The sequence below is a fragment of the Oratosquilla oratoria genome, chromosome 14 (assembly GCF_046742065.1).
Source record: "Oratosquilla oratoria isolate Oo_2021 chromosome 14, ASM4674206v1, whole genome shotgun sequence".
Classification (NCBI taxonomy): Eukaryota; Metazoa; Arthropoda; class Malacostraca; order Stomatopoda; family Squillidae; genus Oratosquilla; species Oratosquilla oratoria.
Window position 1 is genome coordinate 65,471,501 of NC_134790.1, and position 26,321 is coordinate 65,497,821.

Genomic DNA, 26,321 nt, shown 5'->3' on the forward strand with positions numbered 1-26,321 from the left:
TTTTCATATATATTTATAGATAGAAATTAGTGTTATTTTGTGACTCATGTGAGGTTATTTTATGTTTCCTTGTTATTTCTTACTGAAACATAAAATGCAACCTATGTTTTTTTCAGCATGCCAGCAGGGGTATTAACCTTCACGTTTCTTCAAATTGAACGGGAAATTGTTGTGATTTTGATCGCACATAACACATGAGTTTTGTCGCTAACAGCATACATTGGGAGGTCATAGATTTTACCACAGTATTTTTAGACTTTGCTGATTTCGCTTGTCGTTATCGTGACGATGGTGATTACGATAACGCAATAGAGAATGGCGCACGCTGAATGGTGCCTGAGAGTTTTGGGACGAATAAAACCTCTTCTGTTCACACCGCGTAATTTTTCCTAGACTATGCGGTACCGCCGCGGTTTTCGCGCGGTTCAAACTGCTAGTGTGAGCAGGGTCTAAAGCAGCGTTTCTCAACCTGTTTATCCTTGCGTAACCTTTAAAATAAATTGCATGTCTCAAGGAACCCCTGCACAATAAAAAAACACATATACCATATCTTGCTCATTTTATTTTCATCGTAATAATAGACTAGATAGGATGATGTCTATATTACATTATTGCGATAACCTTTTGCCGAACCTTAGGGTTCCGCGGAACCCTGGTTGAGAAACGCTGGTCTAAAGCGGCCCATACACGATCAATTATATTGCGCAATTTCATTGTCAATACTCTGAATTGACAATGAAATTGCGCAATATAATTGATCGTGTATGGGCCGCTTTAAGGACGAATGTGTGGTCCAGACATGAATAAACGCTTGATACTGGTCATCTTCCAATTTGCTTTTTTCCATATATTGTGGTTGCCCACAATATGGAACTCCATTATTTACAAACGTAGCAAGTATCGATTAACGTTTTTTCAATTCTTTTGAAGTAAAAACAAAATAACACCATACAGAAGTGAAATAGAAAATACGCATCTTAAAAAGTAGATAATACATCGCTATGCAAATATAGTCAGTATTTCGTTACTTTCTAAATCCTCATTAAAATGGTTTAAATTCAATGTTACCGCTAGCCGAGCGGACTAGAGCGTCGCTCCTTGCGGCGGAGGTCAAGGTGACGGCAATTCCAACTGTGCCGCCAGCGAGTTGGACCAAGGGCATTGTTCATTAAATTCGATGGTACTAAATCCTCTGTAAGGAGCACCGTTCTATCCTCCTGAGTTTGCGACGTTAAAAAAAAAAAAAAAAAATCAGCGGCGGAGTGAGGTACTTTGGCAATAACACTAACTACCGCTACATGTCTTTGATGACGTCGGTTTATACTCTTATTGTATGTGAAATTGCAAGAAGAAGTAGGCTATACGGCGGCCCACACAATGATATAATCATCAAGTAAGGCCTCAGAACATTTCACGGCAAATAGGGACAAAAAAAATCTGTGGCATAGACATTTTTGTTAAACGACAAAACAGCAGCCTCCACAAAATATTATCCACAAACATAAAGTTCATACATGTAACTGTACTGATTACACTGCAGTGAAAAAGCATAAAAACATAAAACGAACAAACAATTACAAAGTTTCTGCAATTTTTTGGTGGCAGAAATGAATGTGGTCTTTCGACTTTTTTTTCCCTTTCAACTTTGCTTTTATTGTTAACTTCTTGATTCAACTTCTCGATCGATGGTGACCGAACCGCTCCAACACCAGTTCTCTCCCTCACTCTTTTCAAGTGGTCATGACCTCGGCTCAACCACACACAAACACACACACACGCACACACACACACACACACACACACACACACACACACACACACACACACACACACACACACACACACACACACACACAACTGAGGGTCTGCCACAGTGGGGAGTATAGGCAGAAACCAGACTGAAAGGAATAATGCCACTCACTGTCATTCTCCCCTTTTCTCCATCTCTCTCTCTCTCTCTCAATTTATCTACGTGTCTGTCTGTCTGTCTCTGTTTAGTTGTATGTCTGTCTGTCTCTGTCTCTGTCTTTCGCCTTTCCGTTCTTCCCATCTCTGTAAATTATGTAACTCGTCTCTCTCGTTTCCATAAAAAAAAGAAGAAAAAAAATGAGCCTAGTACATGTTCACAGTATGTAGCGTTCCTGTGAGTTGTTTCCTGAGATACCCAGAGGAACTCGCCCGGACCCAAACCAAAGCGTCCCAAATGCTCACGTCCATTCTCATGGATCCTAATTAAGCTGTAAACGCCGGGCAGGCAAGAAGTGGCCGATAATGAATTGGGAAGCGAGGGGGGATATCCTCATTTTTGTAAATTAGGGCTGATTGCTCGTTATCGTGACGGAGGGACCTGGGGACGTCCAACGGCGAAGGCTGTCACAACAATTTGTAGCCGAGGGCTTCCTATTAGATTACGGCCACTATTACGCTAATGCAATGGAGATTAGTGGCAGAGACTATTAAATGTGTGATTAAAATTATGAAAATGCAATTTGGCTCTAGGCTTCTGGCGGTTTGATGAACGTCTCTCTCTCTCTCTCTCTCTCTCTCTCTCTCTCTCTCTCTCTCTCTCTCTCTCTCTCTCTCTCTCTCTCTCTCTCTCTCTCTCTCTCTCTCTCTCTCTCTCTCTCTCTCTCTCTCTCTCTCTCTCTCTCTCTCTCTCTCTCTCTCTCTCTCTCTCTCTCTCTCTCTCTCTCTCTCTCTCTCTCAATTTTTCTCGCTCTCTCGTTTTCCTTATCTTCTTTCTCCAGACGATGGTATGAGGTAGCGAAAGAGGGTAGTGTTCTCTGGTCCTCGTAGCGACACGCGTGTTTGATCATCGCCGACATGACGTCATGTCATCTTCCGGCCTGAGTCAACGCGATTAGGATTATGCCTACTTGGAACAGAACGGTTGACCGTAAAATTCATCATTTACTGGGAGAAATGGCACGCCCTTGATATAACGCTGTAGGGGCGCGGGTACAACGAGTATGTAGAGTACATCAATCTCTTTTATCGGCATTCTAGGCTTGCAGTATTTTTTATATACAGGCCTGAACACACTTAGGGCACCCTTTTGTGTTTGTGCGCGCGCGCATACATGTACCTGTGTGTGGGTAGTTTTATTTTATAGAGCAAATTATATTCTTGTATATCTTTGTCGACACTGGTTTATAAAACTCGGCGAATGTCTTCTACTGGTACACACACACACACTCACTCACACACACACACACACACACACACACACACACACACACACACACACACACACACACACACACACACACACACACACACACACACACACACACACACACACACACACACACACACACACACACACACACACATACACACACACATACACACACACACACGCACACACACACAGACATACACACACACATACACACAGACACACGCACACACAAACACACACACGCACACACAAACACACACACACAAACACACACACACACACAGGCACACGCAAACACACACACACACACACACACTTGCTGGTATAGTGGTAGTGTCAGGACTTCTCAAGCGGGAAATCATAGAGCTCCGCTCATGACTTGAAAGATTCACTAACGCTGCAAGACGTTACTGCCTCCTCCCCTTGGACAAAGGAATGGTGTGTGTGTGCTTATAAGGTCAAAACATTATCCATAAATCAAGTTATATATGAACACTGAGCTCCTATCCGGAAGGGTATCAGTAGACGATCATGAGTCCAACACATGATCCAAGTTCATGGTCACACACACACACACACACACACACACACACACACACACACACACACACACACACACACACACACACACACACACACACACACCTGTATCATTATGATAAATTTCGCCATTTGACAGCAGTTTAACCTGTTCGTTTTGGGGGAACCTTTTGCCCCCAACTCCTCTCGAGGAACGCCATTTAGTCTCTCCGATCTCATTCCTGTCTCGAAAAAGAAGTTTTGTCATTTCCACAGCTTCCCCAACAAGCCCTGGCCTACTGTTGGGTTGTATTCACAAAGTATACCAAGTGACATGGTTCTTCCTGTCACACAATTTTAGGAACCTTTGCCTTGCGAAGAAACGGTTATCCTTGAAACTACTGAGGTATAGTGATAACGTGTCTACCCGGCAGTTGATAGTATTTTTGGCCATTGGATGCCTTTAGACCAGCGTTTCTCAACCAGGGTTCCCCGGAACTCTAAGGTTCCGTAAAAGGTCTCTAAGGGTTCCGCGAGAACAAGTGAGATAAGCTAATGCACTTTTGATATTTTATCTAATTTCATATATGCAATATAATTAAACACGCACGACATATTCTTGGTTGTTGTAATAATGTAATATAGACATCATCCTATGTAACCTATTATTACGATGAAAATAAAATGAGAAAGGTATTTTTTTTTTTTTTTTTTTTTTTTTTTTATTTTTTTCGCAGGGGTTCCTTGAGACATTTAATTTATTTTAAAAGTTACGCAAGGGTAAAAAGGTTGAGAAACACTGCCTTAGTTGAAGACTTTAGATGATGAGTTATAACCAACCCAATACTTGAGGTGGGTTTCAGACTACGACCCATGCGCCCAAAGAAACGATATAGATTTAATATATCTAGACTTTGCAAAAGCTTTTGATACCGTCCCACACGAAAGACTACTTATTAAATTAGCTTTACACGGAATAAGTGGTAGCCTATTAAGTTGGACTAGTAATTGGTTGAAAGGTCGAAAACAGAGAGTTGTTTTAAATGGAAAAACTTCTAGATGGAAAAATGTTACAAGTGGAGTTCCTCAGGGTTCCGTTCTTGGGCCACTTCTATTCATAGTATATATAAATGATATAGACCATGGACTAAAATCTACTGTTTCCAAATTTGCTGATGATACAAAACTGTGCGGAATGGCAAATGATCACTTAAACCAATTAGATATTCAAGAAGATTTAGATAAATTACAGCAATGGTCTGAAAACTGGCTAATGAAATTTACCACAAGTAAATGCAAGGTAATGCACATAGGTAGAAATAACAGTAAGTACGATTACAAGTTATTTGGAAATTCGTTAACAAAAGTGGATAGTGAAAAAGATCTCGGCGTAATTATCAGTAACGACCTCAAATCATCCAAGCAGTGTATTTCAGCCTCTGAGAAACCAAATAAGATTCTAGGACTGATTGCGCGATCTTTTGATTTCAAAAGTCCATCACTCATTAACAAGCTATATAAATCGTTAGTTCGTCCACATTTGGAATATGCTGTTTCCGTATGGTCCCCGAATCTCATTAAAGACATTGACACACTGGAAAAAGTACAACGCCGAGCCACAAAACTGATTCCAAATATAAAAAACAAATCATACGAAAATCGACTAAAACATATGAATCTGTTTTCCCTAAAAAAGCGTAGACTCAGAGGTGACTTGATGCAGGTCTTTAAAATTCTAAAGGGAATTGACAACATCAAAAGTGACCAAATTTTTACATTGAATGAGAATCAGACAAGAAACAATGGTCTCAAACTATCCGGAAATAGATTCAATTTGGAAGTGGGTAGAAACAACTTTGCCAACCGTGTAGTTAATGAATGGAATAAATTTCCTGCACAGGTAGTGCAATGTAGTTCAGTTCGAAGCTTTAAGAATCATTTAGATAAACACCTAAGCAAGATGCTGTAATGACTATAATTTATTTTATATTATTTGTTTTTGTTTTGTTATCATTTGTCTGTTTGATTTTCATTTATTATTAGTTATACGTCAATTTATTATTATTTACTATTTACCTGTTTGTTTATTGTTTAACTATACCTATGCAGTTATTTATGTATTTTATTTGTTATTTACATTATTATAGTTTTTATTTATTATTTTTTTATTATGATTTTTTCGCATCCGACCTAGATACGGACCAAAAGGTCTCCTGTCGGCATGCTCCGCCTTTGTAATCCTTTGTAGTCAGAATTCTCGTGGGGAACCCGATGCCATACTTAAGAATATCCCTTATGAGGCACACCACCGCCAAAGCCCATGAAGGTTTATGACAGCGTCACATGTTTACAAGAGATTTGGACACGAAAAGACTCTTATGCTTTAACCTAAAACTAATATTATGGCCTTTCCAACCACGGGGACTTCCTATATGTGTAAATGTGCCCGACATAATCCCCGATTTCAGCATTTGAACGACTCGACAGGACCGATAATTGCAGAATCTGGGGCTGGCCATGAGCACGAATCCCCCCCCCCCAGGCTTATATGTTGAAGAGGGATGGGGGGGGGGTGAAAGAAAGCAAAAATACTCGGATGTCTTTTAATGTAACCGTGAGTTTATACCGGCAGTGGTTTGAAAAATATTTACAATTTGAACCGAGTTCACGATTCGTGCACTGTACCAGGGACCCAAAATCCGATCCATGGTGTATCGAACGAACTACGTATATATATTTTTTCGTTTAAACTATTCTATATACACAGTTCCCATGATAAAAGAATACAGAGGAAATTGTACTTTCGCAACAGCAAGGAAAGATATATTTCTGTAATTCTGATGTAATGTAAAACGAAGACAGAAAATGGCTGGGCACATTGTCGGCGACACCACAGACCGGATTGTCCATATTTTTTTTTTCTTGTTGAATAAAATCATCTACCATCGGGAAGAGTAGATATATTTAGTGCGATGACACTCTAGGACAGGTTATTTCCTGCCAAAAGAAAGCAGTTACAAACAAGAGACGCGCAGAGGGAGTTCTCCACTGAAGAAAATCGCCTGGCGAGAATGAGAATAGATCATCAATCGTGTAAAGCAATGGAACATGCAGATGTTTTAGTTGAAGAAAAGATGAACGTAAAGAAATGGAATCCATTGTAGTGCAAACCTTTTGGCTTCCTCAGACGCCTTTTGTTTTTTTTTTTTTTTTTTTTTTTTTTTTTTTCTTTTGAGTGTAAACAGCTTAAATCCTTTCGCTATCCCGTGGGCGGAAAATAGCTTGGTGACGGCTGCAACAAAGGGAGAGACACCAAGATGGGAAGGGTGAGTATGGAACAGAAACCACAAACAAAATGCCTTTTCCCCTGGCATTTTATACGTTTTCCTTTCATTTTCAATCGGAGATTATTATCCACTAAAAGGAAAATGCTGATCACTTTTAACTTGTGCTATACTTTCGTTTTGTTACCCTCCATAAATCTCTCCTCAAAAACTACGTCGTTACGGCGCGATGTTGATGTCAAGAATAGAAACGCTGTTTATTGGTAACGGAATATAATAATAATTCCCTTTCATTATGACTGACGTCAGGTCTTGTTATTGATCAGCGTGGCTTTCCTTCGATAAGTTGTGTCGGAGAACAAAATGTTGAAATCTAAGTTACCATAATATCAGTATTTGTTGGTGACCTCTGTCAGAATTGGTAACAGAGGTATCATGCAATTTATCATTTGTATTGCAAAATATTTCATTGCTACTTATTTATTTGTTAACAGAAATATTCATATCGACGAGAAAATATACCACTGTTTAGCAGAATATAAATATGAAAGCAGGGCCACGTGTTGATGCCGTTACGAGATGACAGCGGCGGCGTGCTGCACATCATGTAATGGTTCATATATATGTACATATATATATATATATATATATATATATATATATATATATATATATATACATATATACATACATATATATATATACATATTGTGTGTGTGTGTGTGTATGTTTGTGTTTTACAGTACACTACTGTTGTCGGCCATGTAACCCATGTATCAGCAACGAAACCGCCCCCCCCCCTGTGTTTCCCGCTAGTGAGGAGTGTGTTAGACACCCAGATGGGCCGTCATACTCCCCTATTGGTCACTAACCCACATATTTGCTGTGCTTGGCGTACTTGCAAGGCCGAGAGACCGAAATCCTTGAGGCTGTTCCATGCATTAGTGCTGTGGTGCTCAGGCGTCCCCGTGGGGCTAGCAACCCCCCTCTTTAGTGTTCAGGCCGGGACGGATGGACCCACCTGGCTTTAAGGGGTAAATCGGCTGAGTAAAGCACGCCCTAAGCCAGGCTGCTACTAGGGCTGATGCCTCTGGATAAATGCGCTGGGCCAGGTACAGGGAAAACCTTCTCTGAGATGTCCGTATGGATACCTGGAACATTCTTTCCCTTTCCTAGGACGATTGAGTACCCTCTCTATCGGAGGAGCTCAAGAAGATTAGAATGATTCGAGTGGCTCTCTCCAATGTGAGGAGACCGGGCATTGGTAATATTGTAGCGAGGGTCGGACCAGAACACTTGGACCCACCTTTTGTTGTAAGTATAACTAGCCGATTGCAGCCGCCCATTTTAAGGATTACACTGGTTGGTGACCGAATGATACGAGTTTGAAGCTAACATTGGGAGTAATGCTAACAAGGCCGATAAACATGAAGAGAAGATGTTCAATGTCAAAGTTTGACTCTTTTGTGGATTATTGGCAACGAGGGGGCACACTTGTTTTGGGTAACTTCAATGCAACCAATTGTTAGTACTGATAGAATTGGCTACGTAGTGTGTGTTGGTCTCCATGTCTATGGGATCAAGAATAATGTTCTCTTTCTGAATTTTGCAAATTCCAGAAGGTTGAGGATTGCTGGCTCCTGGTTCCACATCCTTGTTAGCACTCAATAGAAGATCCTGCAGAGCTACAGAGTTTGCTGAAGTCTAGTGTTCTTTGAGATCGATCATATACTTGGGGTTGCAACACTCGGGTTGCGTGTCAAGTCCAGGAGAATCCCGAGGTGTAATATATCAGGAGTTCATCTGGAGAAGCTGGGGACGTGGACCAATACAGGACTGTAACGACGAACTGCCGCTCCATTAGGAGGGATACGCCAGGGAAATTGCCAAAGGTGTCAGGGGTCACTTCAATGCAAATAACCTCAGACCTGCTTGTCAAACACTGAAGAAACTTCACTCCAGAATTGTGTTCGAACTGGTGAGAGCAACTATAGATTGTAAATAGGTGTCATTTATATAGATGGGTGTGCAGCTCGCTGAGTCGAGAACTTGGAGTAGTTGCTCATGAATGACCCTCCGAGTAGCCAGCTTTCCCTGGCAGGTGTTCAGTTGACGGCTGCCAGTTCACCGGTGAATGAAGCTCCGTCATTCTCTGAGTGAGGTTAAAGAGGCTATTTGTTGAAGAGTGGATTGGTGACTGGTATCTGCATCGTCAGCACGGAGTTCCTGAAAGCCGAAGGCGATGTAGTCTCCCGTTTAGCACACCTGTACTGTTCCTTCCGACTGGACAATAGTTCCGGTCGTCCCTATCGGGAAGGGTAAAGAGTGCAGGCAGGATAGCGGCAATTAACGTGATATTACATTGCTCAGTGCAGGCCAAGGCGCTCGCCAATCTAGCGCTACCGCGGGTTCCGTCCCATCTGCTAAAATTCCAGTCTGAACAATTTGAGTTTACGCCTAGTAAGTCAACAAGTGATGGGATCATAGCACTTTGTGTTCTTGTCGGGAGAACTGATGAGGAAAAAATTGAAATTTTACTTAGCTGAAGCACTAAGATTGGAACTGAGAATTTCCCTCGTGGAAAGTCATCCTGTCGATCGAAAAGAAGTGGACCACAGTCCAAGGGGCGGCGAGGCAGGGTCCGAGGAAGTCGCATCCGGCCATACGTATTGAGAACTGAACGAGAGCACTTTATGTTTAAGAGGTGAGAATGGTGTTGAATAGAACGTACTGCACATACAGTAAGTAGTTAAGTACAAGCTGGATTAAATTGTTCTTATACAAGTAGGTCTCCTTCTGTTGGGAATCTTTAGAATATGTCTCCAGTATTAAGAATGGAAATACTTTCCTATTAATGGAAAATTGTTCTGGTATTTGAGCATTTCCAAATGTTTTATCTTTTTCTTCGATCGGTCAATCCGTTGCCTCAGGTCTATTTTCCAGGAGACCCTCAGATCCTAGGCAACCGGCAACAGCCACCGTATTGGCCTATAAGTCACTCAAGGAAGAAAAATTGTGGTGTTGTCTTTTGTGATCTGAACGTGAATTTATGTTTGTATGATGTTGTGTGCGGTTGTTGTATATTTTTGAGTAATATACTATTGGTGTAGTTTCTTTGTTGCGTTCAGTCGAAGAGACCATGGGGGGGGGGGTGGCGTCGGTGTGTGAGTGAAGTAACGGGCTCCCTGGCGTATGATGCCCTCAATGGATGATTGATGATGATGATGGTGATGATGATGACGATGATCAGTCGGCAGTTGCTATGCGATGCAGTGAGATGGACGAGCATGGTTGGAGGCTCCTGCACGGAACCTGTTACTTTCTGTTCGATTATCGGAAAATTCGAAATATTAGAGATTTCCAATAGAGAGAGAACCGTCTTCAGAAAAGGTAGCGTGTATCGGTCGGGTGTCATCTTACTTAAAAGTTTAATGAATGTCGTAAAAAGTAAATCAGAAAAAGTATGATTGAGTAGCCAGACATCAGATTTCCTTTTCCTATTTATCTCTGGCCAGAACAAATACTTGAGTATGTTATACTAATTTTAAGGGGCCAAGGAACGTGAGACTAAATTTCGAAATTATTTTGAGATACTTGTGTTTGATCCTTTTTTTTTTTTTTTTTTTTTTTTTTTTATACTGCGCATTCCAGGTATATGATGAAAGCGTAGCAGTAGACGTAAATCCAGTTTTCAAATAGCGCAGTGTATGATGGGACTCGCGCGGAAGACTGAAGTAGAAGATCCTTTGATATTGAAGGGGATGGAGCCATCTGTAGACTAGAGAGACCGGCTACGCAAACGTAGAGTTCACGTAAATGGAAATATATTTTATTTATTTATTTTTGATCCAGAAAGACTCTTAATGGCGCTTTTTCTTCCTACCTACACACTACGGCTTGATCTTGAATATATAGTGCAAGAAGGCGAACACGTAGGAACACGAGCGCGCGCGCACACACATACGCGTGTTTATAATATATATATATATATATATATATATATATATATATATATATATATATATATATATATATATATATACACCACACACACACAGACACGCAAATATAAAATTTTATTCGTTTATGGCGTTGGTATGGTTTATATTTTCATCCAACTCGTTTCACAAACCATCGCATCTACTGTATATGGCAAGTTATATTATTAAAATCTTTTAAGCAATCTTGCTTTCTCAATTTCTTACTATGAAATCTTGTTGGTCTTTCACTCCATACTAACAAGTACTCTGTCCATTTTTTTTTTTTTTCTTTTTCTTTTTCTATCAAAACATCGTTCTTCCAATGTGGGGAGTCCCAGTTTTCTCAGTCTTCTCATATATCATATAATTTAGGTTTGGGACCATCTTGGTTGATGCCATTTGTATTTTCTGTCTTTCTTGTATCTTTCTTTAGTTGTGGTGATCACACCACCTTTTCATGTTGCAATCTTGGACCTTCTTTTTTGTCCTCGTCCATGTAACACCACTTTTCAATTCTTCAACAACTTACAAGTCTCCTTTTTTTTATCTTATTATCTTACTTTCCGGCGACACATTATCCCTGAGTTATGTGCCTAAATCGTTTTCCTCTTTTGGCCATTTTATAAATATTTTTTTACTTTTCTTTCTTTTTATCCAGTTCCATAATTTCACATTTCTCGGTATTGAAATTCATCTTCCTCAACTGGTTTCATTCATGAATCTTATCTTGTTTTTCCTGTAGCAGTTTACAATCCTCTTCGTGTTTCACTTCGTGTGTGAATGATGAGAACCAGGTTCACACGTCACTGTTGTCTTTTATTATTATTATTATTATTATTATTATTATTATTTTTTTTTTTTTTTTTTTTTTTTTCCCAAAACATTTCAGTGATATTTAATTCTTGCCAAGACCAGACTGAGTTGTTCAGCCAAAGAGAAGCCCATGGGATGATGTTAAAATCATTATTATGGATGCAATTTTTATTGTTCTTGTTGTTATACCGATTCATGCATCCTCCAAGTTTACTTAAGTCAATCCATGCACATATATGACCATACCCACCACATCAGTTTGGCCTGTTCAACTCATCCTCCCATATCCATGTATAAACCCCATTCCCTTCGCAATTCCTGTCGTTCCTTGCTTTGTCATTCGTAGTCCAGTTTATACCATTAACGGTTATGTAAGTCTAGAGATAAGCTTCGTAGATTTTTCTTTTAGTTGTCATCAGTTGTCCCCAGTGAAAAAGACTCCCGCCGCAATGGCGCACTAAATTAAGGATTTTCTGGGGCTAAGACGATATTATTAGGCTGAGGGGGTTGAAATGTCCAAAGATGCGTAAAGTGTCCGGACTCTCGTGGCAGTGCACCCGGAAGAGACTTGCGAGATGAGTTTCTCTGCAAAGCTTCAGAGGCTTTGGTTTCAGGGATCTTCAGCGGTCGCGGATGCTTTCGCAAGCGAGCACGCACACACGCACGCACGCACACTAGGTTCTTTGTCTTTTCTTTCGATATGATTAGTGTGAAACTACTGGCGTTTGTAGATTTTCAGGCCTTGGGCTGCCAACTGGTTTTAAATTGGATTTGTAAGACGCACGCTTGCGCGCGTACACTCACGCGCGCGCAAACACACACACACACATATACACACACACACACACACACACCTCTCATGGCGCTGTGGTTAGAGCTCTGGCCTGCCACTACGGAGGTCCGGGTTCGACTCTCGCCCGGGGCTGAAATAATATCAGTATCGCAGCGCTGAGGGGTGTTACTCCAACTCTCGTGGGCGGGGAGTTGGGTGTGTGTGTGTGTGCAAGGTCATAGCATTACCCATAGATCGGACCTACGAGCTCTGAGCTCTCTTCCAGGAGGGAAATAGCTGTCGATCACGAGTCCAACACGTGATCCAAAGACCAAGTGAATACACACACACACACACACACACACACACACACACACACTAGTTAAATATCCTCGGCACCGGAACCTGCTACCTCCACAGATACCACGACCACGGCTGCAGGTGCGGCACCATGATATCAAGCCGATCAGAGCACGCACCGATATTTGTGGACTTAATCAACAATAAGAATTAACATTGTTGTACAACACAGCTATTCCTTAGCTTACTGTGTTTTGTTTTTTAAAGCTTGTAATATCTTTTCACTGTCTTAGTTTTATAATGTTATAATCTTGTAGGATGTATATTTTCAGCAGTAATGCTGCTATACCCACTAAATCGTATATTACTATTATTATTATTATTATTATTATCATTATTATATACGTGCCCCCCCCCACACACTCATACCACACACGCGCGCACGAATCGGACTAACCTAGGGTATGTACTGTAGATGTCTGAGGACTTTCGTGATGTGTCTCTGTTGTACAACTAGGACAGGAGATCGAGATGACCAAACCTCCCGAATGTTTGTGTTTGGACAGCCTTGCCTCCTTACACGAATGACGGAACCAAATTCTGTCCCGGTTATGCCCACGTTTTCCGTTTTGACCGTGCATCATCATTTGGTATGCTTGCCCATCGACTTTTTCAGGTCTTCGTTTCGAAATTATAGTAATTTCAAAATCACGTTGAAGATATTTACAAAATTGTTGGTTCAAACAGACGTATGTTATCCGTCTATAACGCATCCAGGGTTACTTTATTCATTACGATATGAAAGAGTTGCCAGATAGCACAAGGAGGGCCTTGCGACTGGGTCAGGTTTAGGTGTCCACAACATACATTTATATATATATATATGTGTGTGTGCGTGCGTGCGTGCGTGTGTGTGTGTGTGTGTGTGTGTATGTATGTATGTGTATGTAGGAACGTGCATGCCTACCTATGTGTGTAATTCACCATGGTCTTGGATCACGGGTTGGACTTGTGATCAACAGCTATTTACTTTCAGTATGAGAGCTCAGAGCTCATATATGACCGATCTCTGGGTAATACTGTGATCTTACACACACACACACCCAACTCCCCGCCCACGAGAGTTGGAGTAACGATCCGCAGCGGAGCGATACTGAAATTATTTCAGCCCTGGACGGGATTCAAACCCGAACCGCCGTAGTGGCAGCCAGGAACTGTACCACTGCGCCACGACACGTGTGTGTGTGTGTGTGTGTGTGTTTTTATACTATACGCTTGGATACTTGTGTGTACCTTAGTGTGTACGTGTGCCTGCGTGAGCGTGCGTGTGCGTGCGTGCGTGTGTAAATTTAACTTTAGGTATTGTGTTAGACTGCATTTTTGCTTCCCAAGTTCCTCTTGATCCCGGTAAAGAGGTCTTTGGAGTGACGTTCGGGCAAAACACTTCAGACGTCGTTGTTCGTTCATCCGGTCCCTGCGGATGGTGAGTTCTGGTATCGAAACTATATGTATACACACTGAGCTGTATTTCTTTCCTGCTTTAGGATGAATAATCTCATCACTACCGAGGGGGCTGCCACGGGGATGACAGCCAGAAGGAAAGGAAATATCTTCCTGTAGGGGTTAGGATACGATGTGACACGTTTAGGGGGGTTGGCTGCGAAGCGGAAAGAAAAGGCCGATATGCAGCCAGAATAAGAGATAAGGTGTTGCTCGATATGGATAGCGGGTAATGGCGCGTTCTTGGATGCTGACGTGTGTGTGTGTGTGTGTGGTGTGTGTGTGTGTGTGTGTGTGTGTGCGCGCGCGCGCGCGCGCGTGTGCGTCCGTGCGTATGCGTACAATTACGAGACTCCCCACCCCCCCACCACCCTTTTCTTAAGTGCTGATCCAGCGTAAAACGTGCGTCAGACGATGCAAAAAGAATAGCCAAAAGATGCTCGAGTATTTGTTCGTAAAAATCTCAAACCAGCCACAGTAATGGATTATTCTGTATGCGCTCTTCCTCTAAGATTACCCAACCGCATTTATGATGTTAACAAAATCAGAAAAGTACAGAGAAGAGTGACTTAAAGAGAAGCCAGATGGCGGAGACAGCAGGCCGAAGAGTAGAATTTGTTTTCTCGAAAAACTAATGACTAACAGAAGAGGATTTCTTCTGCAGCTTAAACGAAATAGGATGTAATAACACCTATTCTACCGAGGAGAAGAGTGCCACGGAGTTGAGTGAAATAGCTTGACGGCAGTAGGAAGAAATGGAAAAAGTACATTTCGGTATGGAAGGTATTAAGCGGCCCATACACGATCAATTATATTGCGCAATTTCATTGTCAATACTCTGAATTGACAATTAAATTGACCGTGTATGGGCGATATATCGCCCATACACGGTCAATTTAATTGTCAATTTAGAGTATTGAGAATGAAATTGCGCAATATAATTGATCGTGTATGGGCCGCTTTAGTCGAAATATTGCTCTAATACGCCTCCTCCTCCTCCTCCTCCTCCTCCTCCTCCTCCTCCTCCTCCTCGCCCTCTTCCTTGACCATCTCTTCGTCCTCATCCATCTTCTCCTCGCTCTCCTCCTTGTCCTTCTTCTCGTCTGTCTTTTCCTCCTCTTCCTCATTCCCGTACGTTTCTCCTACTCACCCTCTTCTTCACCCACCTCCTCGCCCTCCTCTTCGTTCTCCTCCTCCTCCTCTTACGCATCCCCATAGTCCTCCTTCGTATCTTCTCTTCCCCCCCCCTCTTCCTCCACGTCTCTTCGTCTCCTCCACGTTTTTATTCTCCTCCTCCTCCTCCTCCTCCTCCTCCTTCTTGTTTCCTCATCGTCTCTTCCTCCCTGTCTTCTCCTCCTTGTCCTCCTCTTCTTCCTCCTCTTTTTCCTTCTGCTCCACATCGTCCTCATTACTCCTCCTCTTCTTCCACTTCTTGTCCCTCTTCTCCCTCTCCCTCCTCTCCCTTTAGCCAGTGTAATGGACTGTTTGGTCTTTGTCAGGTCTGCTCCTCTTGTCAGCTTCCATTGTTAGGTGGTCCATGACTCGGGTCGGTCTTCATTATACTGATTCATTTCAGTCGGATTCCACCGCCATCATTTGGGCCACGCACGCGCACGCACACACACACACACACGCACACACACACACACACACACACACGCACACACACACACGCACACACACACACACACACACATATATATATATATATATATATATATATATATATATATCACTGCTAAGTAATGTTTTAACACATTAGTAAATACACTAAAAACCCACTGTTGATTGAATTAAGAAAAGAAAGGAAATAACGATTTCCGTATATTTCGATCACTGGCTGTGATCCTCTTCAGCGGAATACAAATTCAAGAGATAACACATATCTTATATACAGAGAAGAGGGTTGGAGTGAGGGAACATGGACATGGCATTTCAGGTAGCGTTTATGATATTGCGCGGGCTTTGTGGCAAGTCCTTTGTGGCACCCCTTCCGCTGAAGAGGATCACAGCAAGTGATCGAAATATACGGAAATCGTTATTTCCTTTCTTTTCTTAATTCAATCAACAGTGGGTTTTTAGTGATATATATATATATATATATATATATATATATACATATATATACATATATATATACATATATATATACATATATATATATATATATATATATATGTGTGTGTGTGTGTGTGTGTGTGTGTGTGTGTGTGTGTGTGTGTGTGTGTGTGTGTGTGTAATACATACCAAGGGCTTGTTCTCCCTTATAAGAGAGGTAGCCAAATCAAAATGCAAGTAACTCACTCCCAACCATACCACTCCCATCCACTACCCTTTCCTCCCTCTTAGCTCCTCGTGTTTGACGGCTCATCCCTGTATCTTGCCCACTGCCCTGGGTCAGCAGTGCAGCAAGACACAATATATCCACAACAAGGCCGCTTCACTTAATCGACGACCTCCCTCTCTTCCTCACCTAATGCTATAAAAGAGAAGACTGAGAGAAATTCATTCGGGCTACGTCAAAATATCATTTATATTTAACCACTCCCTACTTCCCCCATCCTCCGCCCCTTCCCTTCCTTGCATCACAGTATCATCTACACACAGCCAATCCACACTCACCCCTATCTTCCGCCTACTTCCTTCCTTGCTCAACGGATATTCCCCTCTTGCTCAACGCCTCTTTCACCCCATCTGTCCATCTGATCCTTGGTCATCTCCTCAGGTTCGCTCCGTCCACCTCTGCTTTCTTCACCTCTTTGACCAATCTTTCTTCCCCCAGTCTTTCCATTTGTCCAAACCATCCCAATAATTCTTTCATCAGCCCTATCTGCCATCTCCTCTTCCACCCTAGCTGTCCTCATCACCTACTCGTTTTTCACACTGTCCAACCATGCAAACCCCTTACTATACTTCTCAGACATTTCATCTCAAACGCATTAAAGCTTTTTCTCTCAGGCTCTCTCAAATTCCAAGTCTCTGCCCTATACAGTGCACAATCATCCCTTCATATAATCTCCTCTTTGCTTCCATTTCCAGATTCCTATTTCTCATGACACTTTTTAATTCCCCAAGACATTTACTTGCTTCTCTCTGTCTACACTTTACCTCCACCTCCACTCCCTTTCCTGCCACGTGCAACTCCAAATACCTAAAACTATCCACTTCCAGCCTCTCTCCTTTGAGGCTTCCAACTTGCTGCCATCCTCTCTCCTTGTACATCTCATCACTTTATTTTTCCCACATTTATCCTCAGCTTTCTCCTATCGCATACATTTCCAAACTCCGTCACTAACTCCCTTAACCCCCCTCTGACCATGCCACAAGTGCAGTGTCGTCAGCAAACAACAACTGGCTTATCTTACACTTCCTCCGTTTTCTCTAATCATCTCCAGTCCCCTGCCCATTACCCTTGCACCCTGCCATACCATCCCGCCTATGTACACATTGAACAGCCATGGCTTCATGACAAATCCCTGGCGCAGTCCCACCTTTACTTCAAACCAATCGCTTTCCCTACTTCTAATTCTAACGCAGGCTCTACTACTCTCGTAAAAACTCTTGACTGACCTTAACATCTTTCCGCCAATCCTAGATATCTGCAAAATCTCCCACAGTGCCTTCATGTCTACCCTGTCATAAGCCTTTTCTAGATCCATAAAGGCCCAGAAAACATCCTTACATTTTGCTAAAGCTTTCTCACATATATTTCTTACCATTAAAATCTGATCCACGCATCCCCTACCTTTCCTAAACCCACACCGTTCCTCGCCAATCCTCTCAGTCAAAACCCTCCCATAAGGCATCCCAACTCTCCGTGGCGTATGATGCCCCCAATGGATGATTGATGATATCATTTCAGTAATCTGAGGGTCACGGTGTGAGGTGACCAAGATGTTACCACTCACGACAAGATCCTCCCAAGGTCATCAAAGTCCTCAGGTGCCACTTAAGACTGACTGGTGTGCCTTATCTCGAAACTGCCGAGTGCATTTTGGCTTCTCGTCAGGTGACCTGAACTGCCGATTGAGGTCATCAGGCCCTTCCCCCTCGGCCCCGAGACAACCACCAGGCGTCGTTGTCGTGGAGTAGGCGTGGTCAGGCCCAAGACCACCTGCGCACACGCTTGGTCCACTACCTTGGGCGGCGCGCACAAACGCGGGCGGCCGGGCATGCTGCACACCTACCACCCCGACCCTACGCGCAGGAGGGAGGGAGGGAGGGAGGGAGGGAGTGGGGAGGGGCAGGATGCGACACCGCACTGTTCTCTTCACTTCCCACCTCTTTCTCTCCACCTTTTCTTTGCTACTTTAATTGTTCTGTTTTGTTTTCCTTCTCCCGCATCCTCTTTTATCTCACCTCTTGTCGTGCTTCCCCTTCTCTCTCTCTCTCTCTCTCTCTCTCTCTCTCTCTCTCTCTCTCTCTCTCTCTCTCTCTCTCCTTTCCCCAACCCCTTCCCTTCCCATCACTTCCTCCCTTTCCCCACTTCCCATCTCTCTTCTCTCCTCTCCTCTCCTCTCCTCTCCTCTCCCTTCCCGTCACTATCTACAGCTTCATTTATGCCTACCCGTCACCCCCATAGCTACCTGGTTCCCACATTCCCCCCCACCTCCTCCAACCCTTCATTCACCCCTCTTCTCACTTTTGTCCTCTCTCTCCATCCCCTTCCACCCTCAGCTGACCTTTTCCTCTCTCCTCATTCTTCCCTTCTTCCTCTTTCTTCCCACCTCTTCCCTCTTCCCTCCTACCTCCTCTCTCCTCACTCTTCCCTCCCTCCTCTTTCTTCTCACTTCTTCCCTCCTCCCTCCTCCCTCCTCCCTCCTCTCTCCTCCGAACGCAATGCAGAAGGCGAATGGTCGCCACGATGACCTTGCTAACTGCTTGCCTCCGCCGCCGCTGCCACTCGGAGGGCTGGGCGCCTTTCTCGATCGGCCTCGGGAGGAGACTGGTGTCATACTGGGCCACTGGTGGGGTTGGCTGGTGCATAAAGAATTCAAAGAAGTTGGAATCGGGTCGGGAGTGCGCACCAACTATCTGGGGGGCCTTTTGGTGGATGTCGCTGCATAAGATATGTAACAAAGATCGTGTAACGTACACGTGTCACTACGGGTTCACCACATGTAGCTTGAAACGTGTTGATGTTGTAGTACATGATTGGTGTGGTGGGATGATAGAGACGCCATGAGAGGTTGAACTGGACTTTATTTAGGGAGAGGTGCGTGAAGCCGAATCAGGGACCGGCCAACTGACTGGACGGGGATCGGAGTGGTAGCTTGGAGTGAGTTGACCTGGCCAAGGCAGGTTAATTAATTAAGAGACCCAGTGTGCATCGAAAAGGTTCACATGGCTAATTATGAGCCTGAATGCAGGATCACACAATATTTGTACTTCTAAGAAGACATTCGAATTACCTCAGGGGGATAGATACTGCAGTGACCATCTCACAACCGAAATGGGCAAGAAAAAGAGGATTTTTTTTTTTTCCCCTTTTTTTTATTTACTTGGAGAGGTACACAATACAACAACGAAATGATGTGTGTGATGTTAGGAACCAGGAATATCAAAATCGGATCTTCAGCACGGACATGGGCGTATGAGGAGCGGAATCTGTATGAACAAACTACAGTCGATATCTCCTTCATTAGTGACGGGTCGCCTAGGAGACGAAGAGAATAGCCTTATGGCAGCCACAAGTGAAGGGAATACTATCAGATGCACTAGAAGTTGATCTAGGTAGTCAGTCGCCCTTTCATTTGCGAGATTGCCGATGCCGGAGTAAAAGGACAAACGCCACTCGGTGTGGAAGAGATTCGATAAGTAGATGAATTAAAATAAATTAGTTGGAAACAAATGAATTAAAAAGAGTAATAAATGAATTAAGGAATGCATGAGTAGATATATATCAAGATGTGTATAAATAGAAAAGTAACTAAAATTGGAGGAGGAATACGTGACTAAACAGATACATAACTCGGTACAATGGAATATGGGTAGAAACCCATACATGACACTTTTGGATTTTTACTCAATTGAGATATTAATTCATCTCCGAATTGTGGAATTTTGGACATCGTGCGAATTCCGAACGATGACTTTGCGGCATGCAGGGGACAGCTCACTTGGCGAGGGTGTCCCAGCCGGGGGGAGGTCATGAACAGGTAGACTGACTGACTTGTTATTATCAAGAAATAAAACGTATTACCCGGAAGTAGCTGGAGATCGGCCTTGCGAATGAGAGGCAACCCGTGCAATTTAAGGCTGGGAATATGAATTTAATATTAATTTATTTTATTAATTTATTTATTAATTTTTTAGTTTTAATTTTTATTTTTATTTTTAATTTTAATTTTCAATTTTGATTTTTAATTTTAATTTTTAACTTTTAATTTATTTGTTTAATTTTAATTAATTTGATTAGTTTATTAATTAATATTAATTTAAGGCTGGGAATATCAGTTAGAGTTATATCAGGCTAGCTATGCAGGTAGACCTTGATATATGAAGGAGGGCATCGTAATTTGTAGGTAGGCCTAGCTATGTAGAAGGAAGCCTTGTGGTTTACAGATAAAGCTTGTGATTGTGAAGGTGGTGCGGAGCCTACGGCAGGAGGCGCTGAGTAGCTACGGCCGAAGGCGTCACCTTCACCTAATTTGCTTGGACTGTTGGGGCAGGTAACTAACAGTCACCGCTGGGAATCGGAGAGGAGTGCGGGATTCGAACCCACAACTAAGCAAATGCGAGACCAGGACGATTCCTATTACGCCACCAACGTGGATGCAAAAGAAAACCTTGTAATAGAGGCCTTTGGAGATGGGACATGTCACATATAGGCAAATCTTGTGATTTAGAGGTAGGGCTATGTATACAGGAGGATACTAACGAAGGTGTCAGGTGCAGATGAATAAAATACCCTGCCGACAACCAGTATGAAACGATGTCATTTCTTAGGGAAGAGTTTTTATAGCGTCCCTTTGAGTTCGATGATCATCAATCAATCAAATCAGCCATCCTGAGTCCACTGCTGAACAAAGGCTTCCTTCATAGCATTCCATGATTCACACGACCGTGCCATCCTCTGCGACGTCACTCCTGCAAACTTCTCGATCTCGTCTCTCCACCTTCTGTCTGGTCTCCCTCTTCCACGCTTCGCATCTCGCGGCGTCCACTCAGTAGCACACTTGCTCCATCGTTCATCAGTCGTTCGCACTAACTTGAAGTAGAGTGGAAGTGTGGTAAGGGTGACATGGCGTATTTTTGCACCCTTTGCGCCAAGCGTTAATTAACGTCTTCGGTCCTGTGACATACGCGCCATGTTTGAATCCCTTGTACAGCAAACGACGATTTCCTTCTGGTAAAGGGCGCTGACTTTGGAGCAGAATGTTGTTTTTCAGGTTGATCAGGACATCAAGCCAATTTTGTTCCACAGCTGAATAAAATCGCCTTTCGTTAGGAGCCACTCTGAGTTATGTTTCCCTGTTGATGGGATAACTAACCTTTTCGCTCCGGATGGATTGTTCCTACAGTTGAATAAAATTGCCTGGAGGTAGCTGGAATAAAGCGGCAGATGGCCTAAAACGCAGCAAAGGGGCTGGGATGCTGAAATTGGACAAAATTAGGATTAAGAAGGAAATAGGCAAGAACTGGTTTACCAACAAAGTAGTTAACGAATGGAATAAACTTGGTCACCATGTAGTAGTGATCGCTGAAACTATTGATTGTTTCAAAAGAAGGTTAAAAACTTTATGGATGGGGTGATACCGTGATAGGCGGTAATGGACATGGAACTGCCTAGTGTAGGCCTTATGGTCTCTAGCGGTCCCCTTCATTCTTGTGTGTAATGTCGTTCATTCAGCTCATTCCAGGAAGAAAAAATAAACAAATAAATATATGAAAATTGGAAAGAAAGATCAACCAGACAACCTAACTTAATCAAACCAAGAATAGGATATTTTTTTTCGGGCTTCCTCCTGGACCCCCGCTTAGTGTTCTGACTTCATAAGTTATTTGAAGTCATTATTTAGAGAATTTAGTAACATCCCTACGGACCAAAATCACGCAGCATTCTTTTATGATTGACGCCTAATCTCCACTAATATATATATATATATATATTATATATATATATATATATATATATACATATATATATATATATATATATATATATATAATCTTTTTTAATCCTTAGAAGCTCTGCCAAGGGATTCGAACCCTGATCTGTGCGTGCATAATCACGAAGCCAAGACGCTAGCAACCGAGCTACGTGCGATGGTACAAAAGGACTGTACAAGTCCCCAACCACACTTCACTTAGCTACAGAAGACGTAGTCTCATTTTCATCCAATCCTGATATTAGGCAGAGCTTCAAAAATGTTCAATCTGTCTTAATCATACACAACATATATATATATATATATATATATATATATATATATATATATATATATATATATTCTTTCAACTCCATTCTGTTGTCCATCTCTCTCTTTTGCTAACCTTTATGACCTCTTGACCTCTATGACCACCTCTATGCACCTCTTCGGTGCATAATTGTCCACAGAGGTAGAAGCGGTTGGTTGCTTCCGGCAAAATACACTTGTCTTCTTAGGCGATGTGACCCCAAATAAGTGAGGCCGTTCTATATAGAAGCTGAATGAATGGAGTCTCCTAGCTTTAGTCTGAATAGAATTATATATTTTTTGTAATAAGGAGTTTGTCGAAATACTCTCACCCTCTTGCTGCTGAGGAAGTGCCGTAGAAATGAATAAAATAGCGTGGCGGGAGGTAATACAGAAATGAAAAGTAATAGAAGGTAAGGAAGAGAGTATTCTATACTGCGACGCCTTTGCAACCGAGTGAGGAATGGTCCGCAGATGGATATAGGAGCCTGAGTAAAAAAAAAAATAAAAAAAAATAAAAAAAAATAAAAAAATAAATAAAAAAAATCCACTCACCCGGTAAGGAAGGAGAAAATCATCGCTTTGACTTCTAGAGCGACACCTCATCAACGTCATCATAATCAAATCGTCCGGCGTCATTCAGAACAGATTTTGTCAGTTATGTTCTGAGGATGAAGGGGGTTGATGGGCGTAAGTGGATGAGGCTCGTCTATTAAGGGCCGTCTTGAGGAAGTCTTGGGTCATGGCCAAGGTCATAACAAATCTTTGGAGTGGGGTTGGTCACACCGCACCATCCCCTCCCTCCCTCCCTCCCTCCCTCCCTCCTTCCCTTCAGGAAGGCCCTGCGTCCGAACGGTTCAGGAGCTTTCTGAAAAAGTCGCAGAAAAAGATCTGGCACGAAAGGGTTAGGTAAGATGAGAGAGGTTATATTCGATTAGGACTTTTTATCCTGTTGCGTTTTTATTTTCTGGATTCAGGTCGTCACGGCACAGACGTGGTCGGTGTGCGATCATGGTGACTGGCTTTCGTAACCTTCAAGCGGAAACATCTTCAGGAGTGAAATGCCATGGCTCCATGGCATAGTCGTGTGTTCCTTTGATGTGCAAGAACAGAACGCTTGGGTCGGTCGTGGTCATGCAACAGTAGCCGCAGGTGTGTTCTGCAGCAGCGCCCCGGGGGGTCGGGTCGGCGATAGGGGAGCGGGGGAAGCATTGCATGAGGTGCAGCTGTCCACAGTTTGGGGAGGAGGGACGGCGGGGGGGGGGGGGTTGCATGCAGCTGCATTAACATGCCAAGTAGTTTTGCCGCAGTACTTCGACCGTGTCTGACGGCTAGGAGACAGGCGCACGCGCGCTCACACACACACACACACACACACACACACACACACACACACACACACACACACACACACACACACACACACACACACACACACACACACACACACACACACACACACACACACACACACACACACACACACACACACACACACACACACACACACACACCGACTCGGTGGCATAGTTGGTAGAGCGCTGAACTGGGAAGCAGAAATGCTCCCAGCACCCAGTTCGAATCCTGCCCAGGGCCGAAATTATTTCGGTATCGCTGTGCCTCGGGTCGTTACTCTGACTCTCGTGGGCGGGGAGTTGGGTGTGTGTGTGTGTGTGTGCAAGGTCATAGCATTACCCATAGATCGGACCTACGAGCTCTGAGCTCTCTTCCAGGAGGGAAATAGCTGTCGATCACGAGTCCAACACGTGATCCAAAAGACCAAGTGAATACACACACAAACATATACACATATACACACACAAAGAAGAGAAAGAGGAGATCTACTGGCCATTTACAGAATTATGAAAGGAATGGAAGTCCTCAAGAGAGAAGGTTTATTAAAGTGGGAGAAGAGAAAAACAAGAGGACATGAAAAGAAACTGAAAAAGGATAGTTATAGAAGACACATACACACACATATACCAAGGCTTTTTCCCCCTTACAAGGGAGGTAGCCAAAAAGGGAAAGGCATAAAATAATTTCCACCCATTCCATCCCTGAATACACTCCACACCCCTCCACCCTCCCTCTTATCTGAGCACCTCCTGGATGACGGGTCATCCCTGCACCTTGTCCACTGCCCTGGGTCAGAAGCAGTGTCGCAAGACACAGTACATCCACAGCAAGGCCGCTTCATTAAATCGGCGACCCCCCCTCTCCGTCCCCCCATTGCATAAAAGAAGAGGACGGGGAGAAATCCCTTCGGGCTGCGTCAAATTTTGCTCACACATACTACCTCACCCCCCACCCCACCGCCCATTCCACCTCATGCAATCACAACATCATCCATATACAACCATTCTCCATTCACCCCTGGAGATTTGAAAGAAAAAAAAAGTTTCCCATACAGAGGGTAGATATCTGGAACAAATTGGATGAGGGAACAGTGTGCAAAAACTATACAAGAATTTAAAAACAAACTAGATACTGAAAGATACAAAGACAGGTCACTACGAGCATATCTCTCTTCCCGTATAATACAACTAGGTAAATACATATATATATATACACACGCGCACACACACTGGGGATAACCATTGACAATAAGTTGACTTGGAAGGGGAACACCGCCAACACCATCAGGGCAGCCTCCTACAAGCTGTATATGCTACGTCGCCTGAGTTCATTAGGGGCACAGGCTTGCTTCATGTTAATCAAGTTGATGTACGCGTCACCTTCCTGGGCCTCCTCACTCACAGTCACGCAGCAGCGACAGCTGGAGAAAGTGCAGAAAAGAGCCTGTCGCACAATCCTTGGCAACGAATACACCACCTATCAGCACGCTCTCACCACACTCGGACTTCCTACCCTTGCTGACCGCTATCTTCAGAGTCTGAGGTTGTTTGTGGTCACCTTAGTTAAACATCCTCGGGACCGGAACCTGCTACCTCCACATATACCACAACCACGGCTGCAGGTGCGGCACCACAATACCATCAAGCCGATCAGAGCACGCACCGACTGGTATAAGAAGAGCCCCATACTGACATTTGTGGACTTAACAACAAGAAATAACAATGTTGTTCAACACAGCTATTCCTTAGCTTACTGTTTTGTTTTATGTTTTAATGCTTGTAACAATATATTTTCACTGTCATAGTTTTATAATGTTATAATCTTGTAGGATGTATATTTTCAGCAGTAATGCTGCTATACCCAATTAACCGTATATTATTATTATTATTTATTAATATTATTATTATTATTATTATTACACACACACGTGCACGCGCACGCAAACACACATACACACGCATATATACACGCGCGCGCACACACACACACACACACACACACACACACACACACACACACACACCTCGTGGCTTTGTGGTTAGAGTTCTCGCCTGCCACTACGGCGGCCCGGGTTCGATTCCCGCCCAGGGCTGAAATTATTTCAGTATCGCTGCGCTGCGGGGTGTTACTCCAACTCTCGTGGGCGGGGAGATGGGTGTGTGTGTGCGTGTAAGGTCACAGTATTACCCATAGATCGGTCACACGAACTCTGAGCTC

At 43.1% G+C, this 26,321-nt stretch overlaps 1 protein-coding gene across 5 annotated transcripts in view; it reads left to right on the plus strand.

Annotated features, from left to right (window-relative positions):
* The window catches only part of Plc21C (Phospholipase C at 21C), a 952,170-nt gene that overhangs the window by 484,216 nt on the left and 441,633 nt on the right, over window positions 1-26,321 (plus strand). The window lies entirely within an intron of this gene.